The following is a 24065-nucleotide window of genomic DNA, read 5'->3' on the forward strand; positions in this document are numbered from 1 at the left end:
AAAGGAATCAAACAGAAATTTGGAGCTGAAGAACATAATGACCAAACAGAAAAGTGAGCTGTTACCTCACAGTACCAGTTGGAGGGCTATTATGGAAAGCAGAAAAAGTAGAAAGTGTTTGCAAAGATAAGGGGAAAAAACAACATCTGTACTCTGTGGATGTGAATGTAAACTGGTACAGTCATTATGGAAAGTACTATGAAGGTTCTTTAAAAAGTTAAAAACAGGACCACTATTTGATCTAGCAATTCCATTTCTGGTTATATATCCAAAGAAAATAAATCCAGTATCTCAAAGGATATCTGCACTCCAATGTTTTTTGTAGCTTATACACAGTAGAGCTATAACCTAACCTAAACATCTATTGATGGATAAACGGAAGAAGACAAAAATAGGGAATATAATTCAGCCTTAAAAAAGAAAGTTATCCTGCCCGTATGTGACAACATAGCTGAATCTGGAGGACGTTATGCTAAATGAAATAAGCCAGATGCAGAAAGACAAATGCTGCATGATCTCACTTATAAATGGAGTCTTAAAAAATCAAACTCAGAAGTAGAGAGTAGGATGGTGGGGAGATTTTGGTTAAAGAATACAAAGTTACAATTACAAGGATGAAGAGTTCTGTGATGTCTAGTGAACAGCATGTTGGTTATCATTAATAATATTGTATAATGAAATATGCCCAAAGAATGATCTTAAATGTTAACACACACTTGCAGTTATGTGATGGTTATGCTAACTCACTTACTAGCAATTATTTAACAGTGTACACGTGTATCAAAACATCATGTTATGTACTTTAAACATATACATTTTTATTTGTCAATTACACCTCAATAAAGCTGGGGTACGCGGATTTATAATGCTACAGAGTAAATAAACAAGTATTAGCCAAAACGTTGCTTGAGGAAAACCAGGCAGTTTGCCAAATTAAAAACAAAAAAACAACTGAAATCAAATAGAGGAAAATCCTGACATATTATGCATGCTATTTTTATGAGTATTTCATTTGGCTGTAAGTCTCTATTTAGGGGACAGAATCTATGAAAGTAGATTCTGTGTAGATACACTATGGTTGTATTTTTATAACTTGAATGACAAGTAGACTGACCGGGTTTGGGGTGGTGTTCAGGTTATGAATGGAATAGTAATGTATGATGAAAATAATAGAACCCGTATGCTGATTCTTATAGGCCTTCAACTAGTCACAGCCTTGGTAATGTCTCCCACAGTAAATGAGTACTGATTTGTATGTCCAGTAGAGCATGGCAGAAGTGATGATATGTGATTTTTGAGATGAAATAACTAAGAAACATTTTTAGCATGTGATTTTTTTCTCTCCTGTATTGGTTATTCTGTGAGAAGCCAGCTGCCCTTCCAAGAGGATACTCAAGCAGCACTTCCCAGAAATCCACCAAAAGTCAGCACCAATTTGCCAACCATGTGAGTAAGTCCTTGAGAAGGTGATTGTCTAGCTCCAAACAAGTCTTCAGGAGACTGTAGCCCCAGTCAAAATCCCATTGCAGCTTCCTGGCACCTCAAACCAGAACTGTGCAGCTAAGTCACTTGGAGAGTCCTGACCCACAGAAACTGTGACAGGAACAAAATAATTATTGTTATTTTTAAGTTACTAACTTTTGATGTGATTCAATATACACCATTAGATAACTAACACTCAGAGAAAAAACATTGTACTGTATTTACTTCATCTTGATTCATGGGAAGCTTCTAGCAGTGGAGAAAGATGAAGGGATAAATCTTCAGGTCCGGAACAGAGGATGGGAGTCAGTTCTTACTCTTCTGGGGAAAGGTCCATTTATAGATCCAGATTTCACTCACCTTGTTTTTGTTTTTTATCAACACTGCCACTTGGTTTAAAGTCTTAAAACTGTGACTTCAAGTGTCTTGCCCAGTCTTTTAGTTACTTCAGGCAGGTGGAAGTGCTTCATTTAGTGGGTGAAAGTGGTAGTTCTGGGGCAGTGATTTTAATGGGATGTGGGAAGAGACTTTCTTATGATGTTATTTTATACCTAGGACATGAAGCGAGAGTCTACCATGAAGTAATTTCCTTTCAAGGGAAATTACTTCATGGTAATTTATTATTTATTATTATTATTTATTTTTCTTTTATTCATATGTGCATAAAATGTTTGGGTCATTTCTCCCTCTTTCTCCCTGCCCCCTGTGGAAAAAAAGTCTGCATTTTTCTAAATACATTGATTCTTGACTTTAGCATATTATGTGAGTTTCTGGGAGATTATAATTGGTAATTATTTGCATCATTAATTAGTGGTCATTTTCTGTTTTAGCATGTCTTTATGTTAATATTGGCTTTTTATTGAAGATTATGCTACGTGAGTTTTGTGCACTTCACTTAAAAAATCTTGTATTTAAAAAATTTCATAAATTTGGCTCAAGTGATAGAGTGCCTGCCTAACAACATGAAGCCCTGAGTTCTAACGTCAGTACCACCAAAAAAATTCATGAGTTAAAAATATTTAAATTAATTGTATTATGATAAAAGTGAGAGCATACAAGGGAGGGGTGAGGATAGGTAAGACACCTAAAAAATTAGCTAGGATTTGTTGCCCTTAACACAGAGAAACTAAAGCAGATATCTTAAAAGCAACTGAGGCCAATAGGAAAAGGGGACCAGGAACTAGAGAAAAGGTGAGATCAAAAAGAATTAACCTAGAAGGTAACACACATGCACAGGAAATCAATGTGAGTCAATGCCCTGTATAGCTATCCTTATCTCAACCAGCAAAAACCCTTGTTCCTTCCTATTATTGCTTATACTCTCTCTTCAACAAAATTAGAGATAAGGGCAAAATAGTTTCTGCTGGGTATTGGGGGGGAGAGGGAGGGGGCAGAGTGGGTGGTAAGGGAGGGGGTGGGGGCAGGGGGGAGAAATGAACCAAGCCTTGTATGCACATATGAATAATAAAATAAAAAAAATTAATTGTATTAGAAAAATTTTCTTTAAGTTCAAATCATATTCTTTGCATTCTATATCAAAACAAGATGCTTGAGTCAATTGTGTGAAACCATACATAATCCCAAAGTGCCCAGGAAATAATAGCTTTGGGGCACAAGTAAAATCACAGTTTTTTATACTCCAATTCTGATGAATTCTCAACATCACCCTTCATGTTCAAACAGTGACTCAAGGCATTTCTCAGTTATTTCTGGGAATCCTAGAAGCATATTTTATATGTGCCTGTAAACCAGTCTTATGCCAGTGGTCATCTACAGCTCACCACATAGCACTGCCGTATTTGACATCCACTGTGTATAAGGTCACTCCATGAAGCCCCTCTGCTGATGTGGCTGACGGCACCCATAGTGAATATCACAGTTCATGCCAGGGACTAGAGCGACCTCATGGTGCTGGTCTCTGAGCAGAGGCAGAGGAAGAACACTTGGAGCTTCTCTAAAAGCCTTCCCCAAAATAGGACTATGTCTGGCATTCATTTTTCTCATAGAATCGCATCAAATATTTTGTGAATATAATTCCACCAACCTCTAGCTTTTACTTCTACAACAAATGTGGTTCACACTGTTGTAAAGACTGATGGCTAGCAGACACAAATTCTCTTATTTATCTTTTTTCTTTCCTCCACAGGAGTCATTTGAGTAACCAAAGTTTTCCATCCTTGTGCACTTACAAAATTACTTCCTCTATGTGTATTAAAATTTACAAAATATGTACTGAAAGACAATGAGTGCTATTTCTACCAACAAGTCAGACTTCCCAGGTACTTTTACAAAAAAGACACCAGAAAATCTTTGAACAAATAAATTATAATGATTCCTGGCTTGAATAAAACATGGATAGTTAAGCTCTATGTTTGCAAATCAGCGTGTGTCAATAAATTAGTCATTTCCTATATCTAGATTGTGCAGTTTGCTCGTTTTTCTGAGCAAACGATGTTAAGAACTTTACATCTATTAATTTTATCTAATCCCATATCTACCTTATGTACTACTCACATTCTTATTTCTGTTTTGTGACTCACCTAAGTTCCCCTAGACACACTATTCACAAAAGCTAAAATACAGAACCAGCCTAGGTGCCCATCAACCAATGAATGGATAAAGAAAGTGTGGCATATCTACCGATGGAATATTATTCAGCCATAAAGAAGTATGGGATTATGTCATTTGCAGGAAAATGGATAGAACTAGAAATTATAATTTTTAGTGAAATAAGACAGATTGGGAAAGACAAATATTGCATGTTCTCTCTCCTATGTGGAATATGAGTCTTTGAAAATGAATTTCAGGAATGCAATGCAAATTCTGTTTGGGGCTGGATGGTAGCAAGGGGGGTGAAAGGAGAGCCTGCAGCTGGTATGAGGGGTGAATATGGCAAATTTTATACCCATTTGTGAAAATAGAACAATGAAACCTGTAAAATTAAAAAGAAGTAAGAGAGCCAGATGATAACTGTTAGTCATGCCATGATATTTTGCTACTGTGAAGAGAGAGTTCACTTTGGCAAGAGTTAATTTGATCACAATTTTGTTCTCACTTTGAACACTTGTGTTTAATGTATTTTATATATATCCCTATATATATAATTTATATATTTGTCGATAATGCTGTATATTTGGATATTAATCTGTTATAATTAAAGATTGTACAAATAATATTGTATGTGTGTGAGTTTAGTGTGCTGTTATCTTTTTTCTTCAAAGTGCATAGAATTAAGTTAATTTCAGTGTGCTTCACTCTAGAATGAAATAATGAATCATGCAAGTACTTTCTGAAATATATTGCTAGTCCTGTATCTGCTGATATGTTAGTTTAAAAGAATTCTTCATATTCATTCTAATTCTGTACATTGAATCAAAAGGGTAGAGCAGAAGGAGTTGTGTGGGCATTTTGCTCTTTATTGGGACGTGGGTTAGCCATGGTGCCCTGCTGTCACAGGGCAGCTGTGAACAGATGATTTCATGCAGGTTTGTGTAAATTTACCTGCAAAGTTACTGTTGATGGGAGAGTACTGCCTGCAACTGTCATATATCTATACATCTCTCTGTAATTATAATTAAAAGGTATTTCTTTTAAACTCAGGTTCTTCTATCACCAAATAGCTAGTTTTCCCCAGAGTTAATACACTGATGTAATTAGAACCAAGATAAAGAAGGAATGGGAGAGAGTGTTGCAATGGGAGAAGTGGACTGTTCAGATTTCAGTAGAGTGTTGTGGTGGGTAGCTTGGAGGTTGGTGGAATGGTCAGAACGAGAGCTAAGGGTGAAGAATGAAAAAGGGAAGCATGGGTGATGTTTGTCTCAATATTTCACCTTGCTTAGTTAAACTCTGCTCACAGCTGAATTCTGGGGAGTCTGTACTCTAAGCCTCATAAAACTCCCTTTAGCTAATTCCACCTATTTTAATCCCAAACAATGTTTCTTTTGCCCCTGAATCTCCTTGATGGTCATTTACTTTGTTTGCTACCCTCTTTAATTCTTTGTTAATATAGAGTTAGATTTTATTTCAGTTTTTATTCCTAAGAAATCTGATACATTCAAATTAAGGAACCTAGTACTGCACACTTATTGTCTTTTGATTATAAGAAAATTGATTGTTTAATGATATGCTTGGTAAACACTTGTCTTTCTTCAACTCAAGATGACTTTTGCCCTTGTATGTTATATATGATAGACATATAACCATTGTCCAATACAGCATATGCATATGTGTAATCAATATACCATGTGTGGCAGATACAGACATGAGACACATATTCCCCATAAGCAGAGAAAGAGGAGCTGGCTGACAACTTCCTGTTGCTATGCACTTCACATCTGCCTCAGTTTTTGAGTCAAGATCATACGGTTTTTGAGGTGAACCCAGCTAGTGAAGCAAGGGCCTAGCCACCATTTCCACCTGAATTTCTTTTCTTTTGTGGCAGTACTGAAGATGGAACTCAGGGTCTCATGCTAGGCAAGTGTGAGCTGTGCATCCTACTCCCTTCATTTTGCTTTTAGTTTGTTTTTCAGATAGAGTTTTGCACTACTTTACTTGGGCCAGCCTCAGACTTATACTGAATGTTGTTCCTGAGTTCGTGTCCTGGTGTAGTCAATGACTGAAGATGCTAAACCAGAAGTTAAGAGTTAAAGCAAGGATAAAGTTTAGTGAAAGGATAGTAAAGCACCCTGACATGTGGGACTGTGTGAAAGAGCTAAGCTGAAGTCCAATAGATAATATAGGGCCTAACTTTGGCACCCTCTACTTTGAAGCTGGATATATATAATTTGGCTATCTAACTAACTGTTTCTTGACCTCATCCTTGTTGGACTGGCCATTCCAGAAAGGCATTGTTAGTCCATTCTGTCCTAAAGGGTTTGTGTTTTATCTCTTTAGATGTTTGTCTTTAAGAATGGTTTCCTAAAGGAAAAGAGAATGATAGAGCATCATTAATATTGTACAATATAACATTTGTGAAGGTAGAAAATATAAGCATGTGTATTGAAAGCTGTTGAAAAATGGGGAGTGACAGATAAAGGGGTAAGGGAGAGTAATGGAAAGGATTGAATGAGCAGACCAAAGTAAAGTATACCCACAGCTGGGATACATGGAGAAACCCCTTTCAACATCAACTCAAATATTAATAATGCAAAACAGTACTGTAAAATAGGTACACTGTGTGTGGGAGAGATAAGTGGGAGGGGGGAGGTTGAACAGAGATTAAGGTGAAGGTATATGGTTGATAGACTTCATATACCTATATGAAATAGAATGAAGAAACCTCTTGCAATTGCTTTAAGTGGGGCGGGGAGGGGGTTGATGGGGAGAGACTATGGGTGCAATGTAAATAATGCACAGTATAAGCCTAATAGAATTGTCATTATGATTCCCCTCCTGTATAATGAGTACATTGTAACAAAAATTAAAAAAAAGAATTCCTTCCTGCCTCCATTATCTAAGACAAATTTACTTCCTTTACATTTCCAGTGCCATTTCTGCTGTTTATTCCCGCTCACTGTTTGTTTCCCTCACAAAACCACAATTCTTCTTACCTCTGTCTCCCAAGTAGCTGGGATTATAGGTGTGTTCCATCACAGCTGGCCTCTCAAATGTGATTCTTTTAATGGGTGATCTTTGCTCCAGTGCTCCCTCTTGGGCTAGCAGAGGCTCTGTGAGGTCTGTGTTGCTGTCTCTGGCTTCCCTGCCTAACCCTGCTTCCTTTCTCTCACGTTCACAGATCTGACTCCCCTATAAACCTTTTTATGTGCCTAGCTCAAATCTCAGCATCTCAGTGTCTACTTTCTGAAATCAGGGTCCACCTGCCATGGTAGAATGGTCGAGTTCACCTAAGATTTTGTTTTTCATTCTGTTTTTCTATTTCCCACTACAAGTGTAGGGATTAAATAGAAAAGGTAGTATAATTCAGTCTTCTTAGGAGGGTTGCTGTTATTCTGCATCCTTCTTGGACCTTCTGATTGTATGAAAGGAAGGAAACTGGTTTCTATAAATATATCTGTCCTTTCTTGGACTAAACGTCAATGCTGCAAAATGAGAGTAAGAATTTGCAGGCCATTAAACTCCAATTTAAGTACCATCTTGTCCTTTTCATTAAAATACAAAAATCAGGCCTATGTTTCCAGCTTGATAAAATAGCCCACAGCTAATTGGTCATTTTCATGAAAGAGAGTGACTTGTAATCATATAAGCTTCAACTGTTAAAAAATGTTGCTTCAGTAATTGTTATACATGCCTGCTCTAATGAGTTCTCCTATCCCTCTATATGCTAGAAGATGCATTTGGGTCATTTAAAGTCAATTCTGTAAAACTTTAAACATGCAAAATGCTGTTGGCACCATATCTTATGTCTTCTCTACACTAAACAAGGATGAAAATGATTTTTATTAGGTTAATTGACTCAAATATGAAATTTCTAATTACCAAGCGCCTGAAGTACAGAGAGGGAAAAGATAAAGTAGTGCTTTATAGAATATGATAAAGTTACTTACAACTTCAGTTGGATAACTGTTGAGAAATTAACGAATTTAAGTTTAGAGTATGTTTATTCTTCAGTTGTCTAAAATCATTATGGAATTTCACCCATAACAGAATTTAAAAAGGCTGGATCTCAAGTGAATATGTCTAGATTTACATCGTAATCCTGCTACCCTCTTTTATGAAAGATGGTATCATTTAACTTGTCTTAGGTTTGTTTTTCTGGTCTGTAACAACATGAACAAGAGTTCACTTTGTGACTTCCATACTATTTATCATGGATTAAAGTGTTATTCTTTTTTTATTGTACCTTTTATTTTATTTTTATTTATTTATTTTTAAATTTTATTTTACTGTTTTTACATTTAGTTACATGTGTATACATTGTTTTGGCCATGTCCTTCCTCCCTCCATTCTGTTTTTATATGTTACCAAATTGAGAAGATAGAACTGATTTATTTTGAGAAAGTTCATTAGGTATTCCACAAGGAAAAGAAGAAAACATATAACTCTGAGACATCATCATTATTACAAGCAGAAACAAAAGTACAGCTTGAAAGATTGTACAATGACTGATGCAAATATATTCATTTATAAGCCTATAAGAGAGTTTAGGAACTACTCTATGCCACATTTATTTGGTAGGTGACCATGGATATTTGAATTTGAAACATAAATATAAATATATATATGTTTATAGATTTGTGTCTATTTAAGAACTTTTGGGTTGTTAGGGAATATATTATGCTCATATATTCAAATATGCACAAATTATACTCTTCCTTATTTCCCCCATCTTTCTTTTTTTTTTAAAAGTCATTTTTGGTGCTGGGAAACAATATATGGCCATATGTATAATATTAACAAATATGTATTTAACATACTTAAAATACTTGAATGTTAAATATATGGTTAAATCAACATCAGATAATTGTAGGTCCACAAACTAAAACATCAACCAAAAGATACTGTAACCATCATCACCAAAGATTCAATATGTTAACCTTCTACCTTTTTGGTAGCACTATGCTAAAAGATGAATATACCAGACATGGATGATTCAATTTTCTTCATTAATCAGAGATTTCTACTAACTAAGTTGGTTGCTGATGGCTATTTTTTGAATATTTACAGAAGGCAGTAAATGGGTGGCCTATGGAAAATACCATTCATGAGAAGTGGTCATTTGATTCAGTAGACCATGAAGAGTTCATTGTACTTAGCAAAAACCATAACATACTCAGGGTTCTATCCTTGCTGATGTTAAAAAAAGGAAGTCTTTATGCCTAAAATGTTGACATTCCAAGAAGATGAATTCTACTTCAAAATTCTCCTGAACAAGCTATGAAGAACAGCATTACCTGACCCTAAGGGTATGGTTGAATTTGCTACACAGAGCAGAATAAGTAACTTTATCTCCATATCCATCAGTGAGATTTATGACCCAAGTATAAAAGGCAAAAGGCAAAAAAAAGGCTAACAGAATCCATAATAAAAAGCAATATGCAAAGAATGTATACATGCACTTATATATACACCCATGCATGTGCACAAATGCATTTTGATTATTGCTTTGCTAGAAAGAAATGCAAAAGATCCTCTTATGTATACCTTTTTCTGATCAAGAAGTGACTGAAAATGATAAGAAAAAATATATTTTAAAGTAAATACTGGCCTATTGATACTTGTATTGATCCTAAAAGATTCCCATAATGTTTTTTTATTGAGAAGAAAGTCTGAGTAGGTTGGATCTATGCATAATCATTTCATAGGTGAGCAAAATTTTATGGTCTTCTATAGCCATCCAAGAGAGACTGGGATTTCTTCCAGGAGCTATCCCAGGCTTCATTAATTTTTAAGGCCACCTTCAACTACACAGATCATGGTTACTTAAGAAGAAATCTTATACCATAAGGATAAGAATAAAATAAAAATAAAATTTCTATTGGATATTCAAGCACTTGACTCTGTTCCAAAAATCATAGGCAATGTTTCCTAAAATTCTGGCAGCTAACACTAAATTGTACATATTCAGGGATAGGATAATCTGGTTTAGAAATAGTTCATGTGGAAAATATTTGCGTATATAATTTATAAATTCATCAGCTAAAATAAAAAAAAAAGACTTACATAATACCATCTGTAGATTACAGAAAATCAGAAGTAGAGATTAGGTTAGAACTAGATGTTTCACAGCATAAAAACTAGTCTTTTAGCAATAGGACTTAGAAAAAAAGATAAGCAAAATTTATTTTGTATAGAGATTTAAATTTGTAAAATGCTGAGCTTTAATGGAGCTTGGAACTCACTGTCTCCCACCCCACCTCACTGAGAAGTATCCTATACCTCCCATGGCGTCTTTGTCATATGATTATTCATTTAAATCCTATCTTCTGTCTTGGAAAATTCCATAGTTGGACAGATGTAGTTACTGGAATCTTTTATCAGGAGATGAAAATTCTTCCTCAAAATGTACTGTAATTGTTTCTGGATCTACTTGAGTGGAAGAGAAAATTTGTTCCTCTTGTTTACTGGTGGTCTTTCACATTATGCAAAGCTATTATGCATCCTCTAGTCTTTTCTTGCTATGCTAAGTAAAATTGCATTTATAAACTTTGAAGCCTACTGGGGTAAAATTCCTCCTTGCCCCTTCTATTTGTGTGACCTTATTGAATATCTTTAAATCTTAGTTTCCCTGTCTATAAAATAACTACAAAGCAACTGACTTTATATATGTCTGAGGATTAAGTAACAATGCAGGCTCTCAACATATGTTAGCTATTTTTATTTTCTTCAACCCTTCCTTGTATAACTTAAATCCTTATGCACTAGAATAGATCCAGATAAGTTTAATTTGAATTCATTTTTTATATTTAAAAATGTTTAATTTCTGAGAGTGGAAAGTGTGTGTGTGTGTGTGTGTATGTGTATGTGTGTGTGTGTGTGTTGCAGCTGGTTTCTCTGCCAACTGCAGAGATGGTTTTTTGTCACCATTGAAATCTCACTTCTATTCTGTGTTGTGGCATTTCCTTTAACTCTCCTGAAGTCCATGTAAACATGAATCTCAATGGAAAACACTATGGAAGTTCCTCAAAAAAATAAAAATATTACTACTGTATGATTGAGCAATCCCATTACTGGGTATATAGCTAAAGGAAACAAAATCAGTATGTCAAAGAGATACCTGTACACTCATGTTTATTGCAGCAGCATTCACAAAAGCCAAGATTTGGAATCCACTGAATCACTCATCGATGAGTGAACGGATACAAAAAAGGTGGTCTATGTACATAATGAAATACTATCCAGCCACAAAAAGAATGAAGTACTGTTGTTAGTGGCAACATTAGGGAGCTGCAAGACATTTTATTAAGTGAAATGGGTGCAGAAAGACAAATCGCACATGATCTCACTCAACATGGAGTCTAAAGAAACTGTCATCATAGAAGCAATGAGTCTTAAGAGTGGTTACCAGGGGCTGTGGAGGTTAGAGAGGAGTGATAGGGAGAGATTGGTCTTTGGGTACATAGATAAAGTTGGAGAGGAAGAATAAGTTCTGGTCTTCTATTGCACAGTGGGTTGACTAAAGATAAAAATATTGTATTGAAAATTTCAATATAGCTAGAAAAGAGAAACTTCAATATTCTTCACATAAAGAAGGGTAAATGTACGAGGTGATGGATATGCTAAACACCTTGATTTGATTATTACGTTATTTATATGTAGATTGGAACCTCATACTGCATCCTATAAACATGTACTGGTGTCATGTGTCAATTATTAACTAATTAAATAAACATAAAATTCAAACACTTTTTGATTACATGTACTCATAAACACACACACATCAAGTATTTGAATATGCAACAACTTTAATAAAAGTTTGAGAAACTAAAAGGGCTTTACTTCACAGCACATGAAAACTAAAATTGACTATCTGACATTTTGATGCTAAAATGTTTTTTCACATTCAGCTCCATGTGTTTTTGCCACCTCTCTTTTTCCCTGTCCTTGCTCTCTGAAACAAAACTATCAAAACTCCTCTGAGATTTTTTCCCTCATTGAAATGATCAGATTAAGAAGACTCAATTGGCTAGATATTAAGAGTAGTAGTGATAGGAATTATAAATGTGGTTTGGCTGTAAGTAGTAAATTTCCTTTGGCGGGTTGGATATTACCTCTTTGTAAAGGTTGAATAACAAAATAACTCAGTTCTACAGAGAGCTTTCTGCATTGCCAATTTGAGAAGGCAATGTAGCTATTTATGGAAGATCTTTAAACAAGAGCAGTTTTTATTACTTTGAAATCATTTGCAGATGTTATTCAATGTCTTTGCAGTCACCGTAAGATCAAAATTAAGATATGGCACTTGTTACAGCCATCTGTTTAATGCTTTGTCAAGAAACTTTAGCCTTCTTTTTTCAGGATTATCTTTATGAGTCCAAATCTCTGCAAAGGTGAGTGTTTCAAGTCATTGTCTTTATAAATGCCCTACTGCTTGTTTGTGGAGTTTAAAGTCTGTGTTCACTACTGTATTAGATGAGATTATAAACTATATGAGGGCAGGAAAGCTGGGTGATTTTTTTCTGGCTGTTTTCTCATCACTTGGCACTATGTCTGGCTCAGGGTAGCATTTCAGTCAATGCTGGTTGAATGAATGAGTGAATGAAAATAAATTTTAAGATGTGTTACGGAACAAAAATGGTAAAAGCTACCCTTAATTCATTTATATTTATTTTTTTGTTATGCTGGGTGGGGGTACATTGTGGCATTTACAAAAGTTCTTGTATCAAATGTATCTATTTAACCTTAATTCAATTTTAGATAAGCCAGGGCCTTAATATCTGTCTAGGTCAGATATTAAGCTTTCAGAAAATTAAAGCCACCACTTTCATTATCATAAGGAATTATTTTGGTAATGGTTGAGATTTCTTACTATTCTTGTTGGAATTATAATTACTGGTGAACAATAGTGCAGGAATAACCTGCCACCACTTGGATAAACATAGTTAGAATTTTTATAGGACTTTCTGTTAGATATCAGCACATAACTGCCTCTCCCAGACAGATTTGCATAGTGTTCTAAGAGGATGAACTCTGGAGCCAGACTGTCTGAGCTCAAATTTCCACTGGGTACCTCCCAAGTCATTTGTTTCTGAGAAAGCTGCATCACTGTTATTGCTTTAATTCCTCACTTGTAAAATAGAGGATAGAATGTACCTACCCACTATTGATACCTCCCTCCCTCCTTCCCTCCCTTTCTACTTCCCTCCCTCCCTCCCTTCCTTCCTTCCTTCTTTCCTTCCTTCCTTTCATCCTTCTCTCTTTCAAGTTTTGTCCCCTTCATTGCTATTTTTTTTGTTCTCTAATAATTTCCCAGTCTGTACGAGGTTGAAACATATAAAATTGATTCAACACTTTTTCTGGCTTGCAAATAGGAATCTATTGTTTCCAGAAAGAAAATACAAGGCACTTAAATGAACAAGCAGAAAATTGGAGTCACAATTAGATGATATTTAGACTAGGATTTAGGTCATGCTTTGTTTTCCATATAAACTTGTTTATCCCCCTCACACTGAATAGCATTATCGCAGATATGGAATTGTTATCCCTGCTACTTTATTTTATTTTATTAATTTTGACTGGTATTTGTTTTCACATGTCAACCTCTCTGAAACTGAGATGCATTTTAAAGTCTTCAGCGCGTCGTGTTTGCGGTCAGCCACACACCATAGAGTTGTGGACTTTGCTGTTGTGTGCGTGAATTCAACCATGGCTGTATGTACAGTTGTCCCCACAATGAAGTTCTATGCATGCTATCACTATACGTTTTGAGGTGAATTGTGATTTAAAATATCAAAAATATGTTAATCTATGATTTGGCATTAAAATTAAAATCTATGGTGAAAAGCAAAGAAGCAGAGTAGTAAAGCCTAAATTCCGTATTAATAAAATAAACATTCATCATTTCAGGAGTAGCCACTATACCATTGTTTTCTTGGAAAGAAAATCAATGTGTTTGTGGAAACTAATGGAGTATAGAAAACACCACTCCAAAGTATAACATTGGTATACTAAGTTATTTAAGTTAAGAAAAAGGAAGGTATCTCTGACCATCTTTGGTTTCCTCTCTACTGAAATGGCCACAGAAATTGAAATCCTACTTCTCTCTCTGTCCCCTGCAGTAGCCCATAAGAATTCAAATTCCTTTCATTTTCTTCTCTGAAGCAAAACACAAAACCCAGGAAGGTTACTCTCTGATCCTCTCCTTTGAAGACTCCCATTTGACAGGTGGCCTGCTCTATACATGGAGGGAAGAAATGTGGCGCAAGAAGAACAAGAAGGATCTGAAGGAACAGGCTTTGCTAGATCCTTCCCCCAGTTTGTTACCATTAAATCATATCTTTTTGTACTTTTGCATTATGGTCTATAAAAATACAGTTTCTTTTGGGTCTTTTGGCCTTCATTTTTTAAAGCTCCCTTCTCATTAAAATTTGTATAAATAAATTTGTTACATTGTTACCCTTTCTTAAATAGGGGTCTCAATTATGAATTTTGCAATGGGTGAGGAAAAAAAGTCAAATTTTCCCCACCAAACAAAGAAGGGTAGATACTCTAAGGATAAAGTGACATTATGTTTGTGACTGAGTTATTTTCAGAATGATTGCATCTTTCACCAAGTGATACAACTGAAGACAAGAGAAATGGCTAGAATTTTTAGACTAGCATTTGAAAAATTTCAAAACAAAGAGAAGTTGGTATGATGAAAGAGCTGTTTCAATAATTATAAAATGATCAAAACCACACTAAGATTCCACTTTACCCCTATTAGAATAGCTATCATCAAAAACACCTCCACCAACAAATGTTGACAAGGATGTGGGGAGAAAGGAACCCTCGTACACTGCTGGTGGGAATGTAAGCTAGTACAAGCACTTTGGGAAACAATATGGAGGCTTCTTAAAACACTAAACATAGATCTGCCATATAATCCAGCAATCCCACTCCTAGGGATATACCCAAAGGAATGCGACTCAAGTTATTCCAAAGGCACCTGCACACCCATTTTTATTGCAGCGCTATTCACAGTAGCCAAGTTATGGAAACAGCCAAGATGTCACAGAAGGCAAAAAATCATATGTTCTCCCTCATATGTGGACTTTAAACTTAAAACAAATATAGTAATATTATTGGACATGGGTCAAATGCTAAGGGGAGAGCACATACAGGAGGAATAGGGAAAGGCAGGAAACTCAAAACTTGAAAATATTTAATGTGGCCACTATAGAGGAGCTAATATAGTAATCTTAAACAAACAGAGGCCATTATGGGAATGTGACCAGGAAGTACCAAAGAGGTCTGGTACAGATGAAGGATTAGGGTTGTAATACACATGTGAATAGAAGCAATACTGGGAATCTCTCTGTATAGCTATCCTTATCTCAAACTAGCAAAAATGCTATGTTTTTTAAAAAAATTTTTATTGTTTTATTATTCATATGTGCATACAAGGCTTGGGTCATTTCTCCCCCCTGCCCCCACCCCTTCCCTTACCACTCACTCCGCCCCCTCCCTCTCCCCCCCACCCTCTCCATACCCGGCAGAAATTATTTTGCTCTTATCTCTAATTTAGTTGAAGAGAGAGTATAAGCAATAATAGGAAGGAACAAGGGTTTTGCTAGTTGAGATAGGGATAGCTATACAGGGAGTTGACTCACATTGATTTCCTGTGCATGTGTGTTACCTTCTAGGTCAATTCTTTTTGATCTCACCTTTTCTCTAGTTCCTGGTTTCCTTCTCCTATTGGCCTCAGTTGCTTTTAAGGTATCTGCTTTAGTTTCTCTGCGTTGAGGGCAACAAATGCTAGCTAATTTTTTAGGTAACTTACCTATCCTCACCCCTCCCTTGTGTGCTAAAGCTTTTGTCATGTGCTCAAAGTCCAATCCCCTTGTTGTGTTTGCCCTTGATCTAATGACTGTATATGAGGCAGAACATACGATTTTTGGTCTTTTGGGCCAGGCTAACCTCACTCAGAATGATGTTCTCCAATTCCATCCATTTACCAGCAAATGATAAGATTTTGTTCTTCTTCATGGCTGCATAAAATTCCATTGTGTATAGATACCACATTTTCTTGATCCATTCGTCAGTAGTGGGGCATCTTGGCTGTTTCCATAACTTGGCTATTGTGAATAGTGCCGCAATAAACATGGGTGTGCAGGTGCCTCTGGAGAAACCTGTGTCACAGTCTTTTGGGTATATCCCCAAGAGTGGTATTGCTGGATCAAATGGTAGATCGATGTCCAGCTTTTTAAGTAGCCTCCAAATTTTTTCCCAGAGTGGTTGTACTAGTCTACATCCCCACCAACAGTGTAATAGGGTTCCTTTTTCCCCGCATCCTCGCCAACACCTGTTGTTCGTGGTGTTGCTGATGATGGCTATTCTAACAGGGGTGAGGTGGAATCTTAGTGTGGTTTTAATTTGCATTTCCTTTATTGCTAGAGATGGTGAGCATCATTTCATGTGCTTTTTGGCCATTTGAATTTCTTCTTTTGAGAAAGTTCTTTTTAGTTCACTTGCCCACTTCTTTATTGGTTCATTAGTTTTGGGAGAATTTAGTGTTTTAAGTTCCCTATATATTCTGGTTATCAGTCCTTTGTCTGATGTGTAGCTGGCAAATATTTTCTCCCACTCTGTGGGTGATGTCTTCAGTTTAGAGACCATTTCTTTTGATGAACAGAAGAATTTTAGTTTTATGAACTCCCATTTATCTATGCTATCTCTTAGTTGCTGTGTTGCTGGGGTTCCATTGAAAAAGTTCTTATGTATATCTACTAACTCCAGAGTATTTCCTACTTTCCTGTATCAACTTTAGATTTTGTGGTCTGATATTAAGATCCTTGATCCATTTTGAGTTAATCTTGGTATAGGGTGATATACATGAATCTAGTTTCAGTTTTTTGCTGACTGCTAACCAGTTTTCCCAGCAGTTTTTGTTGAAGAGGCTGCTATTTCTCCATCATATATTTTTAGCACCTTTGTCAAAGACAAGTTGGTTATAGTTGTGTGGCTTCATATCTGGGTCCTCTGTTCTGTTCCACTGGTCTTCATGTCTGTTTTTGTGCCAGTACCATGCTGTTTTTATTATTATTGCTTTGTAATATAGTTTGAAGTCAGGTATCGTGATACCTCCTGCATTGTTCTTTTGACTGAGTATTGCCTTGGCTATTCGTGGCCTCTTGTGTTTCCATATAAATTTCACGGTAGATTTTTTAATCTCTTTAATGAATGTCATTGGAATGTTGATGGGAATTGCATTAAACATGTAGATTACTTTGGGGAGTATCGACATTTTTACTATGTTGATTCTACCAATCCATGAGCATGGGAGATCTCTCCACTTTCTATATTCCTCCTCAATCTCTTTCTTCAGAAGTGTATAGTTTTCCTTGTAGAGGTCATTCACATCTTTTATTAGGTTTACACCTAGGTATTTGATTTTTTTTGAGGCTATTGTAAATGAAATTGTTTTCATATATTCTTTCTCAGTTTGTTCATTATTAGTGTATAGAAATGTTAATGATTTTTCTATGTTGATTTTATATCCTGCTACCTTGCTGTAGCTATTGATGATGTGTAGAAGCTTCTGAGTAGAGTTTTTTGGGTCTTTAAGGTATAGGATCATGTCATCTGCAATAGGGATATTTTGACAGTTTCTTTACCTATTTGTATTCCTTTTATTCCTTCTTCTTGCCTAATTGCTCTGGCTAGGAATTCCAGTACTATGTTGAATAGGAGTGGAGATAGTGGGCATCCTTGTCTGGTTCCTGATTTTAGAGGGAATGGTTTCAGTTTTTCTCCATTAAGTATAATGCTGGCTGTAGGTTTGTCATATATAGCTTTTATAATGTTGAGGTACTTTCCTTCTATTCCTAGTTTTCTTAGAGCTTTTATCATGAAATGGTGTTGGATCTTATCAAAGGCTTTTTCTGCATCTATTGAGATGATCAAGTGTTTTTTGTCTTTGCTTCTGTTAATGTGGTTTATTATGTTTATTGATTTTCATATGTTGAACCACCCCTGCATCCCTGGGATGAAGCTTACTTGGTCATGGTGAATAATCTTTTTGATGTATTGTTGAATTTGGTTTGCCATTATTTTATTGAGTATTTTTGCATCAATGTTCATTAAGGAGATTGGCCTATAGTTCTCCTTTTTGGAGATGTCTTTGCCTGGTTTTGGGATAAGTGTAATACTGGCTTCATAAAATGTTTTTGGCAGTTTTCCTTCCCTTTCTATTTCGTGGAACAGTTTAAGGAGGGTTGGTATCAGTTCTTCTTTAAAGGTCTGATAGAATTCAGCAGAGAATTCATCAGGTCCTGAACTTTTATTTTTTTGGGAGTCTCTTGACTGCTGCTTCAATTTCATTTTGTGTTATATATCTATTTAGATCATTAATATCCTCTTGGTTCAATTTTTGATGATCATATGTATCTAGAAATCTGTCCATTTCTTTAAGATTTTCAAATATATTTGAATATAGGTTCTCGAAGTAGTCTCTGATGATTTCCTGGACTTTCATGGTGTTTGTTGTTATCTCCCCTTTTGCATTCCTGATTGTACTAATTTGGGTTTTTTCTCTCCTCATTTTAGTCAGGTTTGCCAGGGGTCTGTTGATTTTCTTTACTTTTTCAAAAAACCAACTTTTTGTTTCATTAATTCTTTGTATGTTTTTTTTGGTTTCTATTTCATTGATTTCAGCTCTTATATTTATTATTTCTCTACTTCTATTTGTTTTGGGATTTGCTTGTTCTTGTTTTTCTAGGAGTTTGAGATGTATCATTTGGTCTTTAATTTGGGATCTTTCAGTCTTTTTAATATGTGCACTCATGGCTATAAACTTTCCTCTCAGGACTGCCTTTGCTGTGTCCCATAGGTTCCGATAGGTTGTGTTTTCATTTTCATTGACTTGCAGGAACTTTTCAATTTCCTCATTTATTTCATCCATGACTCATTGTTCATTAAGTAATGAGTTATTCAGTTTCCAGCTGTTTGCATGTTTTTTGTCTTTACTTTTGTTGTTAAGTTCTAGTTTTATTGCATTGTGGTCAGATAGAACGCATGGTATAATTTCTATTTTCTTATATTTGCTGAGGCTTGCTTTGTGCCCTAGGATATGTTCTATTTTGGAGAAGGTTCCTTGGCTGCTGAGAAGAATGTATATTGTGTAGAAGTTGGATGAAATGTTCTGTAGACATCAAGTAGGCCCATTTGATCTATTGTATATTTTAGGTCTTGGATTCCTTTATTGATTTTTTTTGTTTGGATGACCTATCTATTAATGATAATGGGATGTTAAAGTCTCCCACAACCACTGTGTTGGAGTTAATATATGCTTTTAGTTCTTTCAGGGTATGTTTGATGAAATTGGGTGTGTTGACATTGGTTGCATATAGGTTGATAATTATTATTTTCTTTTGGTGTATTTCCCCTTTTATTAGTATGGAATGTCCTTGTTTATCTCATTTGATCAATGTAGGTTTGAAGTCTACTTTGTCAGAGATAAGTATTGTTACTCCTGCCTATTTTCTGGGGCCATTGGCTTGGTAAATCTTCTTCCAGCCTTTCATCCTAAGCCTATGCTTATTCTGTCAGTGAGATGGGTCTCCTGTAAGTAACAAATTGTTGGATGTTCCTTTTTAATCCATTTCGTCAAGTGGTGCCTTTTGATGGGTTAGTTAAGTCCGTTAACATTAAGTGTTAGTACCGATAGGTATGTGGTGATTTCTGTTATTTAGTTGTCTTAGTTGTTTGAAGGTTTGATTGTGTGTACGTAAGTTGAGGTTTTTACTCTCTACTTTCTTGCTTTTTCTTTTCCTGTGGTTTGGTGCTGCCTGTCTTTTCATGGTTAAGTTGGGTTTCACTTTCTGTGTGCAGAAACCCTTGCAGAATCTTTTGTAGTGGTGGCTTTGTGGTCACATATTGTTTCAATTTCTGCTTATCATGGAAGACTTTTATTGCTTCATCTATTTTGAATGATAGTTTTGCTGGGTAGAGTATCTTGGGGTTGAAGTTATTTTCATTCAGTGCCCGGAAGATCTCACCCCATGCTCTTCTTGCTTTTAATGTTTCTGTTGAGAGTCTGCTGTGATTTTGATGGGTTTACCTTTGTATGTCATTTGTTTTTTCTCTCTTACAGCCTCCTATATTCTTTCCCTAGTTTCTGAACTTGTTGTTTTAATTATGATATGTTATGGGGTAGTTCTATTTTGATCTGGTCTGTTTGGTGTCCTGGAGGCCTCTTGCATCTGTATGGGAATATCTTTCTCTAGATTTGGCAAATTTTCTGTTATTATTTTGTTGAATATATTATGCATTCCCTTCGCTTGCACCTCTTCTTCTTCAATGCCCATGATTCTCAAGTTTGGTCTTTTGACGGAGTTGGTGAGTTCTTCTTGCTTTTTCTTTCTACAGGTCTTGAGTTGTTTAATTAATAGTTCTTTGGTTTTTCCTTTAATTACCATTTCATCTTAGAGTTCTGAGATTCTGTCTTCTGTTTGTTCTATTCTGCTGAATTGGCCTTCCATTTTGTTTTGCAATTCTGTTTCGTTCTTTTTTCTGAGGTTTTCCATATGCTGAGTGGTTTCCTCTTTAATGTTGTCTATTTTTGTCCTGAGTTCATTTATCTCTTTATTAATCATGTTCTTTGTTTCACTTTGGTGTTTATGCAGTACTTCTATGGTTTCCTTTATTTCTTCTTTTGCTTTTTCAAATTTTCTATTTTTGTTGTCTTGGAATTTCTTGAGTGTCTCCTGTACATTTTGGTTGACCCTATCCAGTATTATCTCTAAAAATTCTCATTGAGTATGTCTTCTTTTAAATTATTCTTGTGGGCTTCATTGGGTCCTTTGGCATAGTTTATCTTCATTTTGTTGGAGTCTGGATCTGAGTATCTTTTTTTGTCATTTCCCTCTGGTTCCTTTACTAATTTTTTGCTGTGGGGAAACTGGTTTCCCTGTTTTTTCTGTTTTCCTGTCCTTGCCTTGGTGTTGTATTGTCCCTGTACTGTGTGCAATTAAGTATTTTCTGGCTTGTAATAATAGCACTAGTGATATTTAGAATGGAAGGGTGAGAGAGGATGGAAAGCAAAGAAGTTAAAGGAAAAGGGAAAAACAAATAATCAAGTAGAAAAAAGAAAACAAAACAAAGAAACAAACAAAAAATGTTTCAAAGATAAAAGGGAGAGACAGTGTACTAATCAACTGTAAGGTGAAAAGGCATTAGAGAGACAGAGAGAGGATTGAAAATAAAAAATAAGGAGAGTAAAGATAAGAGTAAAAATAAAAAAATAACTAAATGAAAGAAAAAATATATAAAACAAAATAAAAAATAAAAAATAGAAACCTTCAAGTTCAAATGCAATGAAATTTCAGTCTTAATAATTTTGGTGTTCGTCCCTCAGCCTGCAATCCTGGAGATGGTGTCTTGGATATTGTTCTGTAGTTGTCTCATCAAAAGGGAGACATAAAGTAGAACAAAATTGCACACACACAAAAAAATAAAAGCCCACCAAGTGTCCCAATTTCAAATGCAATACAGTTTCAGTAAGTTTTTCAGCATGCAGGTGTAGTTCAGTTGTTTTCTCATTAAAGATAGGAAGAGAGAAAAAAAAAGAGTCTGGAGACAGGTCTGTGAATGGCTGTCTGCGGCTGTGGCTTGCCTGTCCACTGCTGTCAGCCTGCTGTTGCTGGAGGCTTTATTTATGCAGATCTTAGGAGTGAGCTTAACACTCACCTGGCCCGGCAGGCTTTGTTTACTCAGAGTTCTCCTGTGTGTGAGCTGCTGCTACAAGCTTTCCCCTTTCCAAGCACACTGGGGGAGGTGACACTGCACCTGCTTTCTCAGGCCTGTGTGTTTGTTTATAGCTCATGTGGGAGGTGGGTCTTCTCCCCTCTCCTGTGGGGTTTTCCTCCCTCTGCCACTCTCACAAGCTTTCCTGCTCCTGGTTGCTGGGTGGTCCTCCCTGCTCCAGCCCTCTCCAGCCAGGCCTGGCTTGTTTATTTACAGTTTTGTGAGGGATTCCCCTCCCTCTCTCTTCAGAGCACAGGGCATCTCACCCTCTTTGCTATGTGTCTTTACTGTTCTTATTGCTTATTACTCAGTTTCCCTTTCTTCCCCAGGTGGGGGTCGGTCTGTCCAGGGGGCTATGCTGCTGTGGCCCAGGGTTGTCTGTGGAAACACCACATACTGCTTAGCTCACCTTGTCTACTTCTTCCCAAGCTGTCTGGGTGCGGGTGTCTGGCGTCCCGGGGGCCCTCCTGGTTTCTCTGTTTAACATGAAGTGGAGATTCTCTGCGTTGGCTGGAGGTGTGAAGGGGTCAAAGTTTTGCCTCTTCTCAGTGGTCTTGCCTGCAAGGTGTGTCTCCAGCGTTTCTCCAAGATTTCACTGTAGGAGGCTCGCTATCTGCTTCCTCCCTCTAGCCACCATCTTGGAATCTCCCTATGTCTTTCTTATTATTGCTTATGTATTCTCTTCAACAAAACTGGAGAAAAGGGCAGAACAGATTCTGCCTGGAAGCAAGGAGGCTGGGAGGAAGAGAGAGGAATGAGGGAGAGAGATGGCCCAAACAATGTATGCACGTATGAATAAATGAATAAACAATAAAAAAAGAAAAACACCATCTAAATCTAGAACATTGTAAAAATATCAGAAACACCTACCCTCTCCATTCTGCCTATCAAGACAATGGTACTACCAATTTATGGAAGAGGGAAAAATAAAGAAAAAAGAAAAATCCATCATAGGATGGAAAAAATAATTATAAAATGAAAAAAATAAGTAAGTAGTAAGGACACATTTTATCACAGTGTATTAGCAGCATTTAAAAAATATACATTAAAATGATGGTGTATCATGCAACCAATATCATCTTGGATTCAGAAAAATTATACAAAATAGTTTTTATTTGTCCAATAAGATAGTTCCAGCCAGACACTGGTGGCTCATGCCTTTAATGCTAGCTATTGAGGAGGCAGAGTTCAGTAGGATTGAGGAAGCCAGCCTGGGTAAATAGTTTGAAAGACTCTATCATGAAAACACTCATTACAAAAAAGGACTGGTGGAATGGCTCAAGGTATAGGCCCTGACTTTAAGCCCCAGTACTATAATAATAATAATAATAATAATAACTTGTTTTAATGCTTAATATTACTTCAGTGCTTCCCACATGGAAGATAATAAATTATTGTATGGTGCATTAGTTTCCTAGGGCTGTCACGAAAAGCACCTCAAACTGGATGGCTTAAAACAAGACAAATGCATTGTGTTAGTTGTTCTGGAGACTGGAAGTCCACAATCAAGTTGTAGGGGAGGATTCCTCCTCCCATCTTAGCACTTCTTCCTTGACTTGTAACTGCAGGACTGCAGCCTCTGCCCCTCTTGCCTCATGGTGTTCTTCTTACATGCCTGTACCTTTTCATGGTCCTTACCTCTTCTAAGGGCACCAGTCAAATTGAATTAGATCTTACACTAGTGACCTCATCTTCACCTGATTCCCTCTGCAAATACTAAAGATCCAGTAGTCACATACACCACTAACAGAAGATAGGAATTTCATAGCATTATGGTAGACACAATCCAACCCTTTAATAGGTGCTATTTGTAAAACAGAAAAGATTATGCAAATATGTGTTCAGCTCACAAACTATTCTGGTAGAGAAAGATTCCCACATATGCACACACACAATAGGGCAAACTATAAGGTAGTTAGCATAAGTTAGGTAAAATTTTGGAAGAGCTGAAAGAAAGAAAATATTACTTTCATAGTTCTTCTCTTCCACCAACTCCCATTCCAAATAATACATAAAACCATAAAAATGTCAGACCCTAGACTACCACCACAGCCATATTCATTAAATAATTAGCTAACTCCATTCATTAATGTTTAATACATAGTAATATTGTGTTCCTTAATATAGTAATCTAAGAAATTTTATCTAAGTTGATTTACAATAATGCTTACTACTTGCCATTTGATCTGCTAGGTTAATTATAAAAAGTTTATTTTTATTATGAGAATACAGTTGTGTCAAAC

The sequence above is a fragment of the Castor canadensis genome, chromosome 14 (genome assembly GCF_047511655.1).
Source record: "Castor canadensis chromosome 14, mCasCan1.hap1v2, whole genome shotgun sequence".
NCBI lineage: Eukaryota > Metazoa > Chordata > Mammalia > Rodentia > Castoridae > Castor > Castor canadensis.